The sequence below is a fragment of the Vidua macroura genome, chromosome Z (assembly GCF_024509145.1).
Source record: "Vidua macroura isolate BioBank_ID:100142 chromosome Z, ASM2450914v1, whole genome shotgun sequence".
Classification (NCBI taxonomy): Eukaryota; Metazoa; Chordata; class Aves; order Passeriformes; family Viduidae; genus Vidua; species Vidua macroura.
Genome location: NC_071611.1, coordinates 54,908,697 through 54,917,434, shown reverse-complemented (window position 1 = coordinate 54,917,434; position 8,738 = coordinate 54,908,697).

Genomic DNA, 8,738 nt, shown 5'->3' with positions numbered 1-8,738 from the left:
TTCCAATATGCTGAAATACTATTACTACCATTACTACTAAAGTTCACATCACCTAAAAGTATTTTTTATGGAGCATTTATATTAGCAAAAAGTTGTATACTTTGAAGTGTATGTATTTATTACTACTTGATTGTCTTTTGTTTATATAAAACAAGAGTCACTCCATATTTCAGGGTTTTTTTTCCACATAGCCTGTAAGTACTCCGTGTATATTGAATTGCTGTTAACAGCATAACTTACTGTAAGGGTTTTTAATATTAAAATGATGAAAGAAAGGATAATAAACATGTTGTCAGAAATGTTTAGAAAGCCTGAATACTGTGATTAATATCTGTGAATCTGTGAGTAGATGCTTGCCAATTTGTCCCAATTAAAATGTGAAAAAAGGTTATTCATTATAAATAGCACAATTATTATGTACACTGCTCCTTTCTTTCTCCCTTTTTTTTTTAGGTTAGAACGAAGCTAGTTTCTTCATTAAAGAAACACTATGTAGCAAGGTTGGAGCTGATGTCACATTTTATCCTATGTAAGTAATTTTGTTTAAAACAAACAAACAATTGAAAATTTGCAAACTAAAATATTTGTTCCATGTTCTATCTTTACTCATATAAAGAAATAAAAAGGATTGCAACTGGTCAAATCAAGCATCTGTCCAACAAGCAGAAGTCAGCATGAGGTGCTTCAGAGTGGGATACAGCAAATTTTAGCACCATAGACCTTATTTCTGGCAATTCATGGACTAGAGACTCTCATTGGAAATTGAATCAAGATCCTCATTTTTAATAGTCATTGAGTAATCTAATTCAGTGATTTTGTTCAAATCTCTCCTAGAATTCCCTTATGCTCAAGGCTTCCACAGTTCTCTGCAGCAATTAATAGGGCAATGTAACTTATAAGGGGTATAGAGAAAAAAAAAATAATTTTTATTTCTCTTAAAGATATTGCCTAGGATTTTCATTAAATGCTTCCTGTTCTGGTATTACCAGAAACATAAGGAAGCATTTCCTTTTTGTATTTTCAGTGCTGTTTATTATGTTACAGATGTCTGTTCATCACATTTCTCCAGACTTGTTTCTTATCCCACAGAACCTTCAAAGTCAATTAAATTTTTGTGTTTAAAAATAGCTCCATGTGCCTAAGAATCCCTGGTGTCTCTTCCTGTGAAACCTCCTCAGACAAGGTGACCATATATATATTTAGGAATCAAAATTAGTGTTTTTAAATGTATTCAAAGATTTATACAGTAGCATAATGCAATTATTTGTTTTGCTCTCAGTTCTTCATATGCTATCATTCATTTTGCCCAGTTAGTGGTTCATCATGTTCATATCTGTTTTGTTTTGGAAGTGTTGAGTTAATGCTGGCAGCAAGGCTAGAGCAATAGGAAAAGACTGCATGAGTGGAGTGTTCACCTTCCCAACACTTGAGAACCTAAGGGAACATCTGAACACATGAGTTCCATCAACTCCTAGGAATGCTCCCCAGATAGCAGTGTCAGTAAAGCCTTTTAGAACAAATCTACAAAGGGGCTGTTAAGTCTGCAATACAGGATGAATAGTGGAAGAAGCCAGGAATGAAAATAAGGCACAGAAACCAAGCACCAATCTAGATCCAGGCTGTTTCAAGGCAATTCAACTTAGTAATTTGCTCCTCTTTCCCCCTCGGATTTGCAAAAAGCCGGTTTCATTGATGATTCAGCTAAGCACTTCTGTAGAATCATGTAATGCAGAATGAACCAACCAGTAGTCTTTAAGATTTTCTCCTGAGTGAAAAAATGAAAATAAACTAGTTTGTTTCTCTGCCATGGTTTTTATCTTTCTTTTCCACATCAATCATGTACTAGTTCCATAAGCTCTCTAGACAGGTTCCTGGTTCTGACGCACTTAAAAGGCAAGAAAAGGCTTTTTTTCTTTTTTTTTTCTTTTTTTTTTCTTTTGATAACTTACTTTCCAAAACATTTTCTAGCTTCTTTTATTTTGCCTTCAGATTTGTCTTGTCAGGGCTAAGAATATTTTCTTTTAATATATTGCTTCTATATTCTTATTATGAAGGATATCTTTTTAACTGCCTCTCTTATAACTTCAGCTTTTAATTGTGAAAAAAAAATTTAAATATAATTTTAAAATTATCTTTTGAGGTACTGGAATAGGTTATGCCCCATCCCTAACAGTGTGCAAGATCAGGTTGGATGAGGCTCTGAGCAACCTGGGCTAATAGGAGGTGTCCCTGCCCATGGTGGGAGGTCAGAACTCAATGAACCTTTCCAACATTCCAACCCAAAACATTCTATGATACTTTGGAGGAAGAAGAGTGTGGGTTTTTGTAATTGTAGTGCTCCTGCAAGCATGGAAAGGGGACACTGCAACCTTTCTTTTCTCTAGCTTGAAACTCTATTAGCTCTACTGGTTGACTTAGTTTTAGGAGTTTTTTAGTCTTGACGTTGCTTGACCCAAAAGCATACAGTTAGCTACAGTTTAAAAATTAAAAAGAGAACCCTAGAGAGTCAGGTGAAAATAAACTTGAATTTAGTGAGGGCTCTCTGACAAATAGCCAACAAAAGAAGGTAGATAAATATCACTACTTTCTGTTCATAATTTTAGCACAGAAGGAAATGTTACTGATCAAGTACAATTTCTTTCAAAACAAGACCATGCAAAGAAAATAGTAGCAGTAATAATAATAATAATGCAAAAATGTAATAGAATATTCGTTAGCCAGTTCAGGCTAAGAAGTACATGACATAAGTAGATCTGTTTTCCTCCAGCAGATAGGGTACATCTTTCTTTTATCCAGTTTGCGAGCATACGCTGACTACTGGGTTATTACTACTACTGTTACTGATTGCATGACATGGTTTATTTGGAATCCATCCTCACATTTTTGCCATATACACTTGCTAGTCCTATCAATAATTTCCAACATGAAAGACACATTGTCTAACTCCTGCCCAGCTGCACAGATTTTCATGTTACTAATTTGAATTATTTACAGTGTATGACCTTACCCTAAGAACCATGCAATGCAGTATATTGTTTCCCTCTTGGCAGTGTTTATAGCTGTAAGAGAGAAGCTACTGTAATTTTTGAAAATTGACATAGTATCTGTTTATGATGTCTTGTTAGCACATGCTGAACCCACTTACACTATCACCTGCTTTTAAACTAGATACCATGAGCTGTGGAGAATTGTTGGCTGTTGTAGCATGTGAAGATGTAATTCAGCCTCATGCATCTCCTCTTCCAGGAGAGCTGGGCCAGAGAGAAATGCCCAAGAAATTCCATGCTGTTAAGCAGATCTCAGATTTCCTTTGTGAAAATCCCTGTCATGCACTGAACCATGCATTGAATAAACTGTGAGTAAAAATAGCTTTGTTATGATTTTAAGCTTCTGGCATATCTCACCAAAATCTGTGGAGCTAAGGCAAAATGGCTCTCCAATTTTAGGGAGATCTCCTACTGCTGACCAAGTAGCAGTGGCAGAAGTAGTGCTGTCTCACAGATCGAATTTTTATCACTGCATTATCCACTGTTTCTCAGAGCAGATGCTTCTTCATTTGTGCCAAAATGCACTACATTCAAGCCAGTGACATCCATACGAAACAGTTTAACCCACAGTTAATCTACTATACTGTGTGGTCACTTCTTTCTTGTGCTTTCAAGACTGTCATAGAGAATAAAATATTAGGTAATGCTGCTTTAACAGCAACAGTAATTAAACCCTTATCACAGTGATAATCCACAAAAAACTATTTTATGGAGGGAATGGAGGAAATTACAGGGCTTTTTTTCATGGTGAAAGCTGCTATGGGATTGATATCAGTGATACTAATTGAATTAATATGTGGAGTAGTTTTTGCATCCATATTAAAATAACTGGATATATATATATATAAAAATATAGAAACTAATTATGTCTGGTTAAACTTGGACAAGGCCTAGAGGAAATACTTTTGAATTTTTTTTTTTTCATCACTCATTTTACCATTTCAACAAATATGACATCTTTGTGTTTAGAAAATAATTTCGCATAGCAAACAAAAAAGCAGTGTATAATACAATTGCTTAAAATGAGTCATCTGGGGGTTGATCCAAAGTCCTTTGAAGTCAATGAGAAGTTGCCATTGACATCAATACCTTTTGAATCAGATCCTCTAAGGGACAGATATAATAAAAGCTAAAGACAGAGAAGAAGGTAAAGCTAAAAGGTAGATAAAAGGAGATGAAAGGGGAGAAAATTGCCACACACCCAGTTTCATACCACTTGCAGTAAATCCATTAGGATATTTAACCACCTAAGATAAATAAGTTTCTCTTTACCATGCTCTATTAAGTGATAGGGAGAATAAACACACAATATCACAGATTTTCCATCAATGCAGGCTACTAAATCATATCCAAAAGTAATGCTCAAAAACTGTTGCATTTAGAGAGGCTGTCATTGATTTATGAGACAGTACAGGCTGCAGTGGAACACGTATGAGAGATTCAGTGTCTTCCCATGGCTGGGTCTTTCTTCATAACCTCTCTTCACCCAGGCAGTGCAATGCCAAAGAGCTATAACATACCACAACCCAAATGCCTTTTCAAATATTATTAGCTTTTCATGGCTAGCTCTTTTCTTCTTGAAAAAGCCTTCTTCCAAATACTATCTTTAAGTACATTTTGCTCGTTTGTTTGTTTATTTGGGTTTTTTGACAGAAATATTTTGTCTTTCATTTGCACCCTTCTTCAGCATCCATTCTTTAGCACTGTGTTTTAAGTGTGTATTTTTCAGTTAGAACAAGCTGAAGTTTAAGCAAACATAAAATAATTTTTCCAGCTGTAGAGGGCATTTTTAAATATTAATATGCATTTATGGAAATACATGCTGATAAAAGGAATCTCACTAATATCAAGACAATCTCCATCAATGTAGTTTTGAGACACTGTTTTCTGAGCTGTATGTTTTTATAACAGCATGCACACTTCCTGTAGTTCTTGCCTGCATTTTCCTGCTGTATATACATAGTCCAGCTGGGGAGAAATAGGAATGCCTCCAGCTGAAGGCAAAGACAAATACTAGGTCTTCATGTATCTTTGAATTTATAATAAACAATCCCACACAGCGAGCAATAGTGCAGTCAAATACATGCAGATAGCTTTGAATATCTGATTCATTTACATGCTCTTAACTTTCATGTTTGTATCAATCTTGAACTTCATATTCAGCTCCTAAAAAACTTTCCTATTTTACTTTCTTAAGCAATATACCTTAAATGCCTTTCTACTGAGCCCATAAATATTTAACAGTTATGTCTTTCATTAGAGTTTTCTAATAGGTCTTTCAGAATTTTCAGATTTGAGTGTAAGTAACAGAACACAACTGGCTAGTTATAGTATGCTATAATCTGAGTAATGTGAGGTCAGGTTTATTTTGAAAGCTCACAATCTAGACTTTACTTTCATGATTTATTACATCACATCTGCAAAAAGCTGGCATTAATTAGACTATGACTACTTTACACAGTGCACTGTGAACACATGTGCCTGAAATAAATGAAATGACAAACATCTTCCCCGAGCAGTGCTAAATAACAGTGAAGATTTAGAGAGTGGAAGCATTGACCTATTTAGGACTGTCTGCTGGGGGACTGGGCAGGCTTCACATCCCCATTTCCTTAGATAGAAAGAAAGAATTTGACAGTGCCATATTGAAGTATTTAATATTTCTGAAAGATTTATAATTTTTACCTAACCCTTATTGAGGCACTCTAAACAAAGGAAAGTGGTATCATTCAATCAAGACTTTATTTTTGTGGATCAAGTTCCAGACAATCTGGCCTACGGTAACTAAAATTATCGGTAAAGTCAAGTAATGCCTATTGGTAAATTTGGCACAAGTTTGGGAGAATCACTTTTGTTTGTACACAACCACAGAACCTCCATGTTTTTAAGGAAGGTTTAATTGATTATTCAAGTGAACCCACACAGGTAAGGAGAAGCATGTATTAATGTAATTAAATATTTATGCAAATGAAAAATCTTGGGTATTTTTCCAAGGACTTAATGAACATGCTGAAAAATTTTACTCTGGTCTAAAGGTGCAAAAACAAGTGGGTGAAATTTTTTCCTTCACTATGAGTTTTAATTTAAAGGATTCTCAACTTGTATGATAAAACAGGTTAAATGGATAAGATTTCCTTTTAAATTTCTTGCAGTTTATACCTATATACAGTTATCAAAGCTAAAATTTACAAAGTACAGTCATATTTTCTGAATCCTAAACATTCTGACAGAAATTCATACTGATAAGTATTAAAACCCATATTGAATCATTAAAAATGAATAAACTATTTTCATTGTGTTTCTAGAACAAACAAATATGTGTTTACACACCCTTATTCTCTGAAAATATACATTCTCAGCAGCATTTATAGATTATATATCAAGGATATAGTCAAATGAAGGAAGAAATAAAATAATATTTGGTCATCTTTTCTCTGTGTGACACTATCTACAAAGGCTTCAACAGATTAAAACTTGTTATTGTGCTAAAAGACCTCTTAAGTCAACATCATGAACAGGGCAATGTGCATCTCGATAAAAGGGGACTTTTGAGATGCATGTTCAGTAATTTTTTGAATATTTCAGCTTTTGTCATGTGCTGATTTTGGCTGGAATAGAATTAACTTACCTCACAGTGGCTGGTATGGGGCTGTATTTTGGATTTGTGCTGAACACAGTGTTGATAATACAGAGATGTTTTTGCTATTGCTCAGCTGGGCTTACACAGAACCAAGACCTTCTCTGCCTCACGCTGGTGAGGGAGTTGGGAATGCATGAGTGGCTGGGAGGAGACAGCTGGGACAGGTGACCCCAACTGACCAAAGGGATTTCCAGACCATGTGACATCATGCTCAGGACATAAAGCTGAGGGGAAGAAATGACATTTGTCTCCCCAAGTAAGAGTTATGCATGATGAGGCCCTGCTCTCTTGGAGATGGCTGAGCACCTGCCTGCCAATGGGAAAGCAGTGAATTCATTCTTTATTTCAATTTGTTTATGTACATAATTTTGTTTTCCCTATTAAATTGTCTTTATCTCAATCCATGAATTTTCCAGCTTCTAGTCCTCTCCCCAGTCCTGCTGGTGGAGGGGTGAGTGAGCAGCTGCCTGGGGCTTGGATGCTGGTTGAGGTTTAGACCATAACATATCATTAGACAATAATGGCTTCTTTTGGTGGGGTTGGTTTGGGATTTTTGCATGCATGGCTTTGGTTTTCTGAGATCAATCAAGTATGTGATGTAACCTTACTGTGCTGGAGTTGTGCAGTCTCTTGTTTGCTCTTTTTTTTTATGCTGTGCATGATTTTCTTTATGGCAAAGAAATAATTATAAAGTTGTCATTGTATCCCAATACCTTCAGAAATCATAAGAGGTATACAGAGTAAATCTAAACTATTCAAAACAGCAATAGCAGCCGAACAAAAATTATTATAAGGTTCACTCACACGACAGCTATTAGATAAGAAATGGTCTGAGTGCAAGAACTCCTCCCTGTGAATGTTTAGCGACTGCTAAGGAATTATAGTGATGCTTCTTAAAAGCTTTTCCATGATATTACATTTGAAACTAAGATATTATAGTGTCAAAATGTGAGGAAAAGACTGTTCTTCAGATGGTAAAGCTCTGTGTCCCAAGTCACCACATATTTGTCATCTCAGGATAGCAAAGTATTTCCCACAGCAGAGGCCAAGTGACAGCATGAGCTGGGAGCCCAGAGGCCATCTGGCTGCTGTATGGAGGGCTCAGCAGTGTCTCTGGATGTCTCTGCTCATGACCCACAACCTTCTATTTGTTCTTCTGCTGGCCCACATGATGGGGAGCAAGCCCAGACTGAAGGTCCAGTGCTTCTGGAATGAGTCTCATATGCTAGCATGGCAGGGAAGGGATGCAGGGAGGTCAGATGCATTCCTGTTGGATCAGGCTGCTCAGGGCCATGACCAATTTGTTTTAACTCAATTCCCTCCTGCTCTCACAGCATGATGAATGCTGCAGCCCACTGACCACCCTGATGGTCCCATGGATGTCATACACTGGGGAACTGAAACAAGACAGCAAGACCACACACATTCCAGGTGTGGTCTCACAAGTGGAACCCCTCAAGTGAAACACCCAGCAGCCCCAGTCCCACTTTCTCCTTCCACACTAATGGAACTGCTTATGAATCTGGGGATGAGTTCCACTGCCTACATACAGGTGCTGTTAAGAAATGTCCATTCCCAGACCTTCATGTGTATGAGATATCCATTAGCTTTGTGCATAGGTGAAGTCAGAGTTTGGGAATCCTGTGGCTTTCTGGAGTGCCAACTGGAAAACCATATCCCTGCCATCCTTGTGCAGGTAGCTGAGTCTCTCCATTAGTGCTCTGTTGTAGAAAGACACTCTAGGAGATACTTAAATCCTGAATATCAGGAGATACCCTAACAACTTTCTCTGTCTCTTTTAAGGCAAAGGTGATGGCCTGAAAAACATAATTCTGTGGCACATACCTGGCCGCCCACTTGATTAAGCACGTGCTTTTATCTGTGATTTTTATCAGTCCCTCCATGCTAAACACTCCTCACCTGCACAAACTACAATCCATTCTTTATTTGTCCTCCGTGCCATGAACACTAAAATGTTATGATTTAGAGTCCTGTTTTACAGCTATGCCAAGTAGCTGTATTTAGCATAGGGTATGTGGGGGGTATATTGA